Consider the following 14,639-nt stretch of genomic DNA (forward strand, 5'->3'; position numbering starts at 1 on the left):
TGAGGCATCAAGGGATCACCAATTTAGTATTGGAGGGCAGCGTGGAGGGTAAAAATCGTAGAGGGAGACCAAGAGATGAATACACTAAGCAGATTCAGAAGGATGTAGGTTGCAGTAGGTACTGGGAGATGAAAAGCTTGCACAGGATAGAGTAGCATGGAGAGCTGCATCAAACCAGTCTCAGGACTGAAGGCCACAACAACAACAACAGCACAGGCACTCGCGTCGGTCATCTGCTGCAATAGCTCATTAACGTCACATTTCGCTGCACTGTCCTAACGGTTACGTTCATCGTACTTCCTACATTGATTTCTGCGGTTACTTCACGCAGTGTTGCTTCTCTGTCAGCACTGACAGCTCTTCGCAAAGGTCGCTGCTCTCGGTCGTTAAGGCAATTGGCGCCTGCGTTGTCCATGGTGAAAGGTAATGTCTGAAAGTAGAAATTTGGTATTCTCAGCACACTCTAGACGCTGTGGATTTAGGAATAATAAATTCTCTACCAGTTTCCTAAATGGAATGTCCCATGCGTGTAGCTGCAACTACAGTTCCGCGTTAAAAGTCTGTTAATTCCCGTCTTAGAAATTTTTCATATGAATCACCTCAGTACAAATGGCAGCTCACTCAGTGCACTTCCCAAGTGTTAATTTTAAAAAGTTTTTAAATTTTAAATGAAATGGTTTATCAAGAGCACGATACATCGTTGTTGAGGTAGAAATTCGACTTCATCAGACGAAAATCGCGCACAACATATAAATACTGTCAGATATCTAGTATAATGAACACATTAAAACGATTTTCAAAAGTACAATACATGTGGATATGGATAAAAAGCTTGTAGATGCTGATAGCAGACTTGCAGATGCAGTTTAAAAGTTGCTCTGTCCTTATTTTCATTTCGTGTTTCAATTCAGCTTCGAGTTTGCTCTGTCATGCCAGCATTTCACTTTTCAATTGCACATGGACCGCTTATATTTTAGCTTTCAGTTCGTTTTGGCTAGTTGCTATTATATACGACTTCTCTAATTTATTTTGTTCGAATTTCATTTCTGCTTCTATTTTATTCAGCTTCTCCAGTTTACTTCGATTTGCTTTATTGATGCTAAGAAATTGATTAAGCATTACATGAGTATTTATTTCTCCTGGTGGACCTGACTCTACAGTAGTGCTTTCAGCTGCTAACCGTACTTCCGATTCGGATGTTTCGTCTTCCCTATCCTCTTCCTGTATAGTACTGCTTCTGACGACCCGCTCAGTCGTTTCATCAACTGAAGCCATCCTCATGCCTTTTAATTTTGCTTGTAGCCTGGTATGAGTAAACAGTCACCCAATCGGTACCCCTCACATGAGAATCGCTTAACTGATCTCAAATGGGGACTGTTAGTTATGGTAATAACATTATACACCAGGCACTCATCCAATAAAACGGAAAAAGGCGTTGCCTTAAAGCTTTATTATCAATAATATACGCCTACTACATACGTAAATGACATTGTTGTTGTTGTTGTGCTCTTCAGTCCTGAGAGCGATTTGATACAGCTCTCCATGCTACTCTATCCTGTGCAAGCTTCTTCGTCTCCCAGTACCTACTGCAACCTACATCCTTCTGAATCTGCTTAGTGTATTCATCTCTTTGTCTCCCTCTACGATTTTTACCCTCCACGCTGCCCTCCAATACTAAATTGGTGATCCCTTGATGCCTCAACACATGTCCTACCAACCGATCCCTTCTTCTAGTCAAGTTGTACCACAAACTTCTCTTCTCCCCAATTCTATTCAATACCTCCTCATTAGTTATGTGATCTACCCACCTAATCTTCAGCATTCTTCTGTAGCACCACATTTCGGAACCTTCTAATCTCTTCTTGTCTAAACTATTTATCGTCCATGTTTCACTTCCATACATGGCTACACTCCATACAAATACTTTCAGAAACGACTTCCTGACACTTAAATCTATACACGATATTAACAAATTTCTCTTCTTCAGAAACGCTTTCCTTGCCATTTCCAGTCAACATTTTATATCCTCTCTACTTCGACCATCATCAGTTATTTTGCTCCCCAAATAGCAAAACTCCTTTACTACTTAAAGTGTCTCATTTCCTAATCTAAATCCCTCAGCATCACCCGACTTAATTCGACTACATTCCATTATCCTTGTTTTGCTTTTGTTGATGTTCATCTTATATCCTCCTTTCAAGACACTGACTATTCCGTTCAACTGCTCTTCCAAGTCCTTTGCTGTCTCTGACAGAATTACAATGCCATCGGCGAACCTCAAAGTTTTTATTTCTTCTCCATGGATTTTAATACCTACTCCGAATTTTTCTTTTGTTTCCTTTACTGCTAGCTCAATGTATAGATTGAATAGCATCGGCGGGAGGCTACAACCCTGTCTCACTCCCTTCCCAACCACTGCTTCCCTTTCATGTCCCTCGACTCTTATAACTGCCATCTGGTTTCTGTACAAATAGTAAATAGCCTTTCGCTCCCTGTCTTTTACCCCTGCCACATTCAGAATTTGAAAGAGAGTATTCCAGTGAACATTGTCAAAAGCTTTCTCTAAGTCTACAAATGCTAGAAACATAGGTTTGCCTTTCCTTAATCTTTCTTCTAAGGTAAGTCGTAGGGTCAGTATTGCCTCACGTGTTGCAACATTTCTACGGAATCCAAACTGATTTTCCCCGAGGTCGGCTTCTACCAGTTTTTCCATTTGTCTGTAAAGAATTCGCGATAGTATTTTGGAGCTGCGACGTATTAAAGTGATAGTTCGGAAATTTTCACATCTGTCTACACCTGCTTACTTTGGGATTGGAATTATTATATTCTTCTTGAAGTCTGAGGGAATTTTTCCTGTCTCATACATCTTGCTCACCAGAGTTTTGTCAGGACTGGCTCTCCCAATGCTGTCAGTAGTTCTAATGGAATGTTGTCGACTCCCGGGACCATGTTACGACGTAGGTCTTTCAGTGCTCTGTCAAAGTCTTCACGCAGTGTCATATCTCCCATTTCATCTTCATCTACATCCTCTTCCATTTCCATAATATTGTCCTCAAGAACATCGCCCTTGTATAGACCCTCTATATAGTCCTTCCACCTTTATGCTTTCCCTTCTTTGCTCAGAACTGGATTTCCATCTCAGATCTTGATATTTATTCAAGTGGTTCACTTTTCTCCAAAGGTCTCTTTAATTTTCCTGTAGGCCGTATCTATCTCACCCCTAGTAAGATAAGCCTGTACATCCTTACATTCGTCCTCTAGCCATCCCTGCGTAGCCATTTTGCATTTCCTGTGGATCTCATTTTAGAGACGTTTGTCTTCCTTTTTGCCTGCTTCATTTTCCGCATTTTTATATTTTCTCCTTTCGTCAATTAAATTCAGTATCTCTTCTGTTACCCAAGGATTTCTACTAGCCCTCGCCTTTTTACCTACTTGATCCTCTGCTGCCACTATTACATCCCTCAAAGCTACCCATTCTTCTTCTACTGTATTTCTTTCCTCCATTCCTGTCAATTGTTCCCTTATGCTCTCCCTGAAATTCTGTACAACCTCTGGTTTAGTCAGTTTGTCCAGGTCCCATCTCCTTAAATTCCCACCTTTTTGCACTTTCTTCAGTTTTAATCTACAGTTCATAACCAATAGATTGTGGTCAGAGTCCACATCTGCCCCTGGAAATCTCTTACAATTTAAAACCTGGTTCCTAAATCTCTGTCTTAGCATTATATAATCTATCTGAAACCTTCTAGTATCTCCAGAGTTCTTCCATGTATACAACCTTCTTTCATGATTCTTGAACTAAGTGTTACCTATGATTAAGTTATACTCTGTGCAAAATTCTACCAGGCGGCTTCCTCTTTCATTTCTTAGCCCTAATCCATATTCACCTACTACGTTTCCTTCTCTTCCTACTGTTGAATTCCAGTCACCCATGACTATTAAATTTTCGTCTCCTTCACTACCTGAATAATTTCTTTTATCTCATAATACATTTCATCAATTTCTTCATCATCTGCAGAGCTAGTTGGCATATACAATTGTACTACTGTAGTAGGCGTGTGCTTCGTGTCTATCTTGGCCACAATAATGCGTTCACTATGCTGTTTGTAGTAGCTTACCCGCACTCCAATCTTTTTTATTCATTATTGAACCTACTCCTGCATTATCCCTATTTGATTTCGTATTTATAAACCTGTATTGACCTGCCGAAAAGTCTTGTTCCTCCTGCCACCTAACTTCACTAATTCCCACTGTATCTAACTTTAACCTATCCATTTCCCTTTTTAAATTTTCTAACCTACCTGCCCAATTAAGGGATCTGACATTCCACGCTCCGATCCGTAGAACGACAGTTTTCTTTCTTTTGATAACGACGTCCCCTTGAGTAGTCCCCGCCCGGAGATCCGAATGGGGGACTATTTAACCTCCGTAATATTTTACCCAAGAGGACGCCATCATCATTTAACCGTACAGTAAAGCTGCATGCCCTCGGGAAAAATTACGGCTGTTGTTTCCCCTTGCTTACAGCCGTTCGCAGTACCAGAACAGCAAAGCCGTTTTGGTTAGTGTTACTACGCCAGATCAGTCAATCATCCAGACTGATGCCGCTCCAACTACTGAAAAGGCTGCTGCCCCTCTTCAGGAACCACACGTTTGTCTGGCCTCTCAACAGATACCCCTCCGTTGTGGTTGCACCTACGGTACGGCTATCTGTATCGTTGAGGCACGCAAGCCTCCCCACCAACGGCACGGTCCTGCAATTTTCTCGTTAATACATGTACTTCTAAGTCTGTGCTTTGACATATAGCCATGAAATTGTACAAATTAGCAACTCCTACAAAACCGTTCTGAACTACCACGCTTTTAACTGCTGATAAAGCAAAAGAACGTCACTTCATGTAACATTTTCCAGTCAGTTTGGAATGGTTTCACTGTGAGCTTTCATAGCTGGCGAAAATATTTGACTGCAAGAGAATCGGCACCTTAATGTAATTTAATATTTCTTGATTTATCGCTACTATTCTAAATAATTGCCTTTATGCTGAGATACTGCTGCTGTGGTAATTAACAGTTGTTGGAACGGTAGGGCTTCAGATGTTCACCGTGAAGCGGGGAGCTGCAAAGATAGCGATGCATCAGCTCTTATTTAAGCGAAATGTTTGAAATATTTTAAAGAAATAATCGATGGCCCTGTCACTATATCCGACACCTGTAAATTCTTTAAGAAGCACTTTAGCAAGGATTTTTAAAAGGGTTTGACTGATTAAATTTCCTGACACAACTTTTGATACGTCAATGGACACCCACACGGTAATATAATTTACTAGCACGGCGTCGATTTATTTGAAACTCTGACTTTCCAAATAACGTGTGCTTTGGCCCTCAGAGTAACTGGTTTGACAGCAGGTAGTCTGTTCACAGCACAAATCCTCTAAATAGGAAAGATGGATAAACAGTTACTTGTCGTAACACAGTCCATATTACCCCTGTAGTTCTGTCTCATTAGATCTCTCAGGATAATGCATTTATCTGTTTTCTGCACAGACTCAGTTAGCATTGCGTATATTCACGATGTTTTATAATGAGGTCTTGATTGTTCTAGCCTTCTGTGTTAGTCTTCTACTCAATTTTGTAGTCTTGAGTCTTACTCTTGTTGTCTTCTTGCTTGCTGTTTTCTGTCCTTTCATCTCCTCTACTTCGTTGATAATCCTAAAATCGTCCCTCTTCTCTAAATACAGCATTTCACCGCAGCTACGACAATTTTCTGGCAACTTCTACGTGCCGTTCGTCTCTGCACGCTCAGGCCCCTTCCACCATCTCACTATTACAATTCTCTTTTCTACATTACTCCTTCTGACTATTTTAAAAAAGTCAGCTGCTTGCTTTCAGCAAAACTAACGCTCTTTTCCGCTAATTGAAAGACATGTCCCTCACATCTGTCTTTACACATTCATGTCCCGCAACCACTAACTTGCTTTAATTAGTTGTATTCTAACCCTACATCTACAGCTACATGATTAGTCTGCAGTTCACAATTAAGTGACTGGCAGAGGGTTTATCGAATCAGCTTCATGCTATTTCCCTACCGTTCCACTCTCGAATGCCGCGCGGGAAAAACGAGCTCTTCAGTCTTTCCATGCGAGTTCTGATTTGCCTCATTATGATGATCACTTCTTCCTATGTAGACAGGTGCCAACAAATATTTTTGCAATCAGACGAGAGAGTTGATTGCCATTCCAATTCGCGCATCGTGACCGTGGCACTACCTCCCGTATTTCGCAATAGTACAAAACGAGTTGCCCTGCGTTATTAATCATTGAAATATAAGGTGTTTAGTAGTAGTGAAGAAAGTGTCCCTCATAATTTCTCTTATCTTCGCAGAGTTTTAACTTCATGGCCCCGATGGCACTGTATGTTTCCATAACCAGATTTGCTCCGCCAGCGTATACCTTTGGTAGTTGGAGAGGTACTTATTGTTAGTGATGGGCGAGAGTGGAGAATGTATGGCGTTTGTTCATATTACGAGATGCTGATTTGGTCTCTTCTTTCATGACTTTACGGATTTCATCTGTACCACCTACTGCTACTCCATCTCCTACAGAACTTGCTACCTATTACGACGGCAATAATCTCAAACCAAACCCCAGTAAATCACAAGTATCCGCCTTCCATCTTAGGAGCAAACAAGCCAAACGGAAACTCCGAGTCATGTGGCAAGGGGAAGAGCTGAAACATACAAACAGCCCAAAATACCTGGGAGTAACATTGGACAGAGCACTTACTTTTAAGCAGCACTGTCACAACACTAAAAAAAAGGTCTGTGCCAGGAACAACATACTGCGGAAGCTAACAGGTTCATCGTGGGGAGCTCAACCACATGTTTTGCGCACCACAGGTCTGGTGCTGAGTATCTCAGCTGCGGAATATGCGGCGCCAGTTTGGAGGAACTCTGCCCACGCTAAGCAAGTTGACGTCGCCGTAAACGAAACTGTACGTATTGCCACAGGATGCCTCAAACCAACTCCCACAGACATCATTTACCCCATCATAGGCATAGCACCACCCACTATCCGCAGACAAGTAGCCGCCGAGATCGAAAGATCAAAACAAAAGAATGATCCTCGACACCCGATGTATATGCACCGAAAACAACGTGTCCGGCTGAAATCCCGCAGGAGTTTCATGGAAACTACTGAAGAGCTCGCCACCAAGCCCGTCGCTAGGCGGCTATCTCTCTGGGAAGAAATGGTGCCACACTCCACAATGGAACTACTTGAGGAGGGATCTGCAGGATTTCAACTACCTTTTACAACTTGGAGGTCATTAAACCGGCTGCGCACTGGAGTAACTGGGTGCAAATCAAACCTATTTAAATGGGGTTACAGTGATAGCGATAGGTGTGAATGCGGAGCAATACAGGACTTGGACCACCTACTGATCTGCCCAGACATGTCTATGACATGCACTAAAGATGATATTTTGAAAGTCAATGACAAAGCAATCTACGTTGCTAATTACTGGAAAGGGAAGATATAATTGGTGCATCCGGACACGGAAGAAGAAGAATCTCCTACTTATAGGACATTGTTACGTATCCCGTATATCGTATAATTTTCTTTGGGATCTCATTGGGATTTCTCTCCTTCCAGTAAAATATCAATATTTATGGAAATAAAAGCAGCCAATTAGAAATTCAATAGAGACCACATTTCGTAAAGAAACTAGCATAATAGAATTTCCTTTTATTTCTGACATCAAATTTTATGGTACCATCATAATCGGTTTCCCTCTACATTCGAAATCTTCAAATACTAATAGTGACGGGCGGACTTTGAGTTCGGCAAAGGATGTATTGAACGTCCTGTTCAGCAACTGTCACCCATGATTATTACTAACCAGTAACAGCCCATACGTATTATGAAAATGGATATATACACACATGTGTGTGTATCGCTGTCGAGGTAAGAATCATCTCCCCATCATAGTTAAGGAGATATGTCCTCACAAACATTGGAATGCGTAAAAAACTGCCACGCTGTGCCTGTCTTTTAAATTTATTACTTCTTTGCTATTAACTCTCAAATGGTTCAAATGGCTCTAAGCGCTATGGGACTTCTGAGGTCCTCAGTCCCCTAGACTTAGAACTAATTAAACCTAACCTGAGGACATCACACACATCCATGCCCGAGGCAGGATTCGAACCTGCGACCGTAGCAGCAGCGCGGTTCCGTACTGAAGCCCCTAGAACTGCTCGGCCACAGCGGCCGGCATTACTAATTCAAATCGCAAGACTTTTTGCAGACAGTATCTACATAAACCGTTGAAAGTACCAACGAAATTATATTTTTATGTGACACATACGTCAGGAGATATGACGTCATAAACACTGAGAGGCATGAAAAAGTATCACATCAAGCATAAAGTTTTAATATATTTATTCATTTCTACTACGACACCTCTACACTGGAGTCAAATCAAAGAAATCCCTGACACCTGGCAGAGCTTTTTGACAGACAGAGCAAACGGCTGTAGGCGATAACTACAGTCGTCTATAGAGCTTTAAAGAGGTGTTTCCATAAGGACGCTTACAAAATCGCGTTGTAGACACGCGAAGCAGCTGTACTTATACATTTGCACGTTATACATATATCTTTGTACAACTGTTTCATAATTTCAAAGGTATTTTCAGAACTACATGGAAATGAAATTTTTTCGATGTTACACTACAAACACAGTTCATTTTTTGTTTCCTTTTCTAATAGGAAATTGGTAAAATAAATAGCCGGGTATTGATGGGTTTGTCAGCTAGTTGTATCATAAAATGATACAATCATCGCCGATTTCGGCCTACATTGGAAATACTCAGATACTAATACTCATTGGCAGCATTTGAGTTCGACAACACATGTGTTGAACGTTCTGTACACCAACTATCGCCCATGACTCATGGTATCTGAAGATTATCAAAGTAGGCCGAAACCAGTCGTAGCTGTTTTATAAAATCTCTTTGTGTTCGAAATCAAACGAAGTTCACAGTACGTCAGTTATGGATTTCCTTCGATAGAATGTCTTTTTTTTTTTCAAGAATTATGTGCATTAAATATATGATTGGCATATATCCATGGGAATAGGGGGGAACTGATTTAAAATAAAAGGAGAGTCAACAATACTAACACGAGCATAGTGGACGAAATTTAAAATAGGGCAACGCTTCAGAACAACTAGCTATCCACCAAACTCACTTGAAAGGAACATATGAATTGCTTAGACAATGCAGTATGCCTCAAGATGGAATACAATGACGGCTCGAGCTTTCTTTTACATGGAGACGCGGTTAAAAAATAGCTCTAAGCACTATGGGACTTAACCTCTGAGGTCATCAGTTCCCTAGGCTTAGAACTACTTAAACCTAAGTAACCTAAGTACATCACACACATCCATGCCCGAGAAAGGATTCGAACCTGCGACCGTAGCAGCAGACTGAAGTGCCTAGAACCGCTCGGCCTCAGCGGCAGCGAGACGCTGTTACCTGACGTTGGATTTCAGTCGGTCTCAACTGAGTGTCTTTGAGTGAGAGCGAAGAACAGTTCGTCGGCAACTTACTAGACACGCAGTTCAAAATCTGTCGTTGAGAGGATCTTCCATCAGTTGAAACTGTCTGCCAACGTAAACGGGCGTATTTAGAAGGAACTGCCATTACCATTGTCTATAAGCTTCTCGCTAGGCTGGCAGAACACGGCAACTTAGTGCTCAAGACTGCAGAAATGACTAGTGTACTGTGGCCCTAGCGCCAGTCTGGGGGGTATTCGATGTTCTTCCGCCTAATGGCTCAGTCTGGCGCGTTTCGTTTCTTGCACAAAGACCAGCAAGCTGACAACCCCTTACTTCGTCGTTAAATAATTTTGAATCCATTACTGACTTGCTGTGCGGCTGGTCCCGGAGGACGTTCTAGTCCTCCCTCTGGCATGTGTGTGTGTGTGTGTGTGTGTGTGTGTGTGTGTGTGTGTGTGTGTGTATGTGTGTGTTTGTGTGTGTGTCTGTGTGTGTGTGTTTGTCCTTAGGATAATTTCGGTTAAGTAGTGTGTAAGCTGAGGGACTGATGACCTTAGCAGTTAAGTCCCATAGGATTTCACACACATTTGAACAATTGCTGACTTGATTTCAGTATCGACGGCATCTTCATCGATCCTCGCTGTTCACGGCAATGCGAGAGACGGCACAAACGAACTTCCAACCAGCGAGCTTATTCATCCACCGTTCGCAGTCTCTGATGGGGGGCGTCACCATAACACGTTCAGAGAACGCGGATCTGACTTGACCTCACGGTCTGTATCTTTGATTGACCGGCACGTCTGTTGAAGCAGCCGCAATACAGAAATTCGCGACAGATACAGTGCTCTATAGACGACTGCTGTTATCGCTTACAACCGTTTGCGCTTTGCGGTTGAAATTTGTCAGAAGCGCTGTCAGGTGACAGGGATTTCCTTAACTTACCAATATTAGTACGGAAACTGCAGCGAGACCATACATTGATGCAACTAAAACATTACTAATGCGGAGAATATCTAAAAATACCAGAATTTGTTATTACTTGGCAAAGCGAAGTGGTAATCTCACCACAGTGGCAGCGCCGTCATGTTTAGCGACCAAGAAACAAGGAGGGGGAAGTAATGCTGGCGTGCACTCCAGATCCTTACAAGTGGAGCGGTATCACTTGCCGCACATCATCACTACGTCTGCAAGCGACACACTTTGAAGAAGACGAAAATCTAATTTCTAAATCTGAATGCGATTTTCGCTGTGTTAACGTGTCTGACCGTTAGTGAATGAGGACGTGCTTGCGATATGTCTCCCCAACAAATCCCACACATGCTCCATGGGATTAAAGTCGGGGCAACGGACAGGCCAGTCCATTCGCCGAATATTCTCTCGTTCCAAGAACTCCTCCATCTCTGATGTTCTAAGCCGTCACACATTGTCATCCGTAAGAATGAAATCAGGACTGAATGCGTCCCGGAATTTCGCACATGGGAATGGAGTAGAGTGTCACAGTAACATTGACCGGTGAGTGTACCCTGTTCAAAGATTTGCCGGACGTACTCTCATACGGCGAGATGTGGGGGCACGTAATGCAAGCGGGAACGATGTCGAACATGATCGTTATGGCTGGCCTCGTGACATGGCGTGGGGAGGCATAATGTTTCATGGGGTACTGTCATCCAAATCTTTGAACACTGCACACTCACGGTTGAACTTTATGGCGTTGTAATGCATATGTGCCGCCCCCCCCCCCCCCCCCCCCACGTGTTTAAGCCTAGTATTATGCATATTTATGCGATCGGGAATGCTCAGTAGCAGCCAGGCTACATGTACGTTTAACAATTAAGGGTGAGCAAGGAGCATTAGAGATGAAATCATAGCAGGCAATGTTGTGCAACCTTAGTAAGGACAAGATCCGACTATTCGGAAGTAGGATCTTACAGTTTGAGACAGTGTTCCGAGACTAACTTCCGTCACAATGTCCGCAAACGTGACGTCAGATCCGCCTAGCAACAGCGATCTGAACGCCCATTGGCTGAAAGTTTGGATATATATGTAGGAAACGAGAGAAGTGTCCTTAGTGGCTGAGGCAGAAAGGGAGGTCTCTCTTGTCCTTCGGGAAGACAGGGCGAGTTAGTCGCGAGGAGCTACTCAAAACGCACGGTCGAGTAACCGGGGAGGCTCTAAAAGAACGGTCGCGAGTACATATGTCAGCTGTTAAACAAGATATGAAGTGAAGTTATTAGTTATCAGAACGTCAAGTGTCGTGGACAGTGTCTATCATTATCTAAAAGTCAGAAAACTGTGTTAATGTGTGTAAAGGGTCGAATATAACGGCGTAGTCCAGAGCCGCCATATTGCAAATTCTGATTCTGTGACGTGTGTGACAAAGCAGTTTCTGTATTAAAACAAATATAGTGCAATTGTTGACAATTAACAACTGGCATCTCTAAACACTCCACTTCAGCAGGATCACGACCTACTCGGAACCTGCCGACTGAGCTCTACTACTGTGCGTTGAGGGCTTACCCAAGCAGCAAGACACCAGCTTAGTGATACCGCCCAGAGAAGCACTTCCTTCTCGCTACAATGCCACTGAGGGTGTTGTAGTGTGACGCTGTATTCCTTCCCCATGTGAGTATTTCCAGGGGACATTCGGCCCTAATTTCATTTTTATGGATGACAGCACGCTGTGGCATCGAACTGAGAGGTGGAAGAGCTCTTGGAACGAGTGTATATTCTGCGAATGGGTTGTCCTTCCTGTCTCCCCGATTTCAGTCCCATCGAGCACTTGTAGTGTATGTTGGAGAGGCATACTGCAGCACTCCACGTGCACCAACGGCCAACCTGCATTTGGCAACCGCCATGGTGGAGGAATGAAGTGCCCTACCGCAATAGCTCCTTACCAACCTCGTGCCCGGGATGAGAGGACGTTGCTGAGCATGCACTGCCGTGTTTGGTGATCACACATCGAATTAAGAACTACAAGCTGACCGTTGCAAAGTGCAGGTGACCCTCATGAGGCTTGGTGATTTCAATGTAATTATCTTCTTTGAATAAAAGTGTGATTTCTGTTCGTCTCATTGCTTATTTCTTTCGGTTACCTTCCGTGCTATATTGTGGCGCCTCTTACCATGTATGGTCCAAATTTCATCGAGCTGTGTTACCTGGCAGTGACACATCAGGCGAAAGCTACTTTCCTGTTTAAGTTTTGCACGCCAGTGTACTTTTATCACCGCGTCACATCCCCGCAATGCACCTTTTGGCTCATAAATTGTAAGTAGGCTGTTTAGGTTTTTATGTTGGTAACGCCACGTAGTGCTCTGTATGAAAATCACCGACTGTGCTGTGTGTAGTCTGTGGCTGGTTGCCATTGTTGGACTATTCACTATTGTAGTGTTGGGCAGTTGGATGTGAAAAGCGTGTAGCGTTGTGCAGTTGGAGGTGAGCCGCCATCTGTGGTGGATGTGGGGAGAGAGATGGCAGAATTTTGAGAGCGGACGATCTGGACGTGTGTCCGTCAGAAAAAGGAAATCTGTAAGACTGGATGTCGTGAACTGATGTGTATATATATTATGACTTTTGAACAGTATTACGCAATCTGACTTTCAATAATACCTACAAAAGAATGGCCCTGACTAATAATAACCTATACCTTTCATGAATCACTTACCTCACAAAAATCTTCGTTACTCGAACTACTGCAATACAGCGAGTTCCAATACTGCCAGCTAAATAAAAGATTCTAACTACTGAAGGCACTAACTACTGATAGGCATAGTTAGCAAATGAAAGATTTTGATAGAGAACAAACAATCCATTTACCTTAATAGTGTTCAAAAGTCATAATATACACTCCTGGAAATTGAAATAAGAACACTGTGAATTAATTGTCCCAGGAAGGGGAAACTTTATTGACACATTCCTGGGGTGAGATACATCACATGATCACACTGACAGAACCACAGGCACATAGACACAGGCAACAGAGCATGCACAATGTCGGCACTAGTACAGTGTATATCCACCTTTCGCAGCAATGCAGGCTGCTATTCTCCCATGGAGACGATTGTAGAGATGCTGGATGTAGTCCTGTGGAACGGCTTGCCATGCCATTTCCACCTGGCGCCTCAGTTGGACCAGCGTTCGTGCTGGACGTGCAGACCGCGTGAGACGACGCTCCATCCAGTCCCAAACATGCTCAATGGGGGACAGATCCGGAGATCTTGCTGGCCAGGGTAGTTGACTTACACCTTCTAGAGCACGTTGGGTGGCACGGGATACATGCGGACGTGCATTGTCCTGTTGGAACAGCAAGTTCCCTTGCCGGTCTAGGAATGGTAGAACGATGGGTTCGATGACGGTTTGGATGTACCGTGCACTATTCAGTGTCCCCTCGACGATCACCAGTGGTGTACGGCCAGTGTAGGAGATCGCTCCCCACACCATGATGCCGGGTGTTGGCCCTGTGTGCCTCGGTCGTATGCAGTCCTGATTGTGGCGCTCACCTGCACGGCGCCAAACACTCATACGACCATCATTGGCACCAAGGCAGAAGCGACTCTCATCGCTGAAGACGACACGTCTCCATTCGTCCCTCCATTCACGCCTGTCGCGACACCACTGGAGGCGGGCTGCACGATGTTGGGGCGTGAGCGGAAGACGGCCTAACGGTGTGCGGGACCGTAGCCCAGCTTCATGGAGACGGTTGCGAATGGTCCTCGCCGATACCCCAGGAGCAACAGTGTCCCTAATTTGCTGGGAAGTGGCGGTGCGGTCCCCTACGGCACTGCGTAGGATCCTACGGTCTTGGCGTGCATCCGTGCGTCGCTGCGGTCCGGTCCCAGGTCGACGGGCACGTGCACCTTCCGCCGACCACTGGCGACAACATCGATGTACTGTGGAGACCTCACGCCCCATGTGTTGTGCAATTCGCCGGTACGTCCACCCGGCCTCCCGCATGCCCACTATACGCCCTCACTCAACGTCCGTCAACTGCACATACGGTTCACGTCCACGCTGTCGCGGCATGCTACCAGTGTTAAAGACTGCGATGGAGCTCCGTATGCCACGGCAAACTGGCTGACACTGACGGCGGCGGT

The sequence above is a fragment of the Schistocerca serialis genome, chromosome 4 (genome assembly GCF_023864345.2).
Source record: "Schistocerca serialis cubense isolate TAMUIC-IGC-003099 chromosome 4, iqSchSeri2.2, whole genome shotgun sequence".
NCBI lineage: Eukaryota > Metazoa > Arthropoda > Insecta > Orthoptera > Acrididae > Schistocerca > Schistocerca serialis.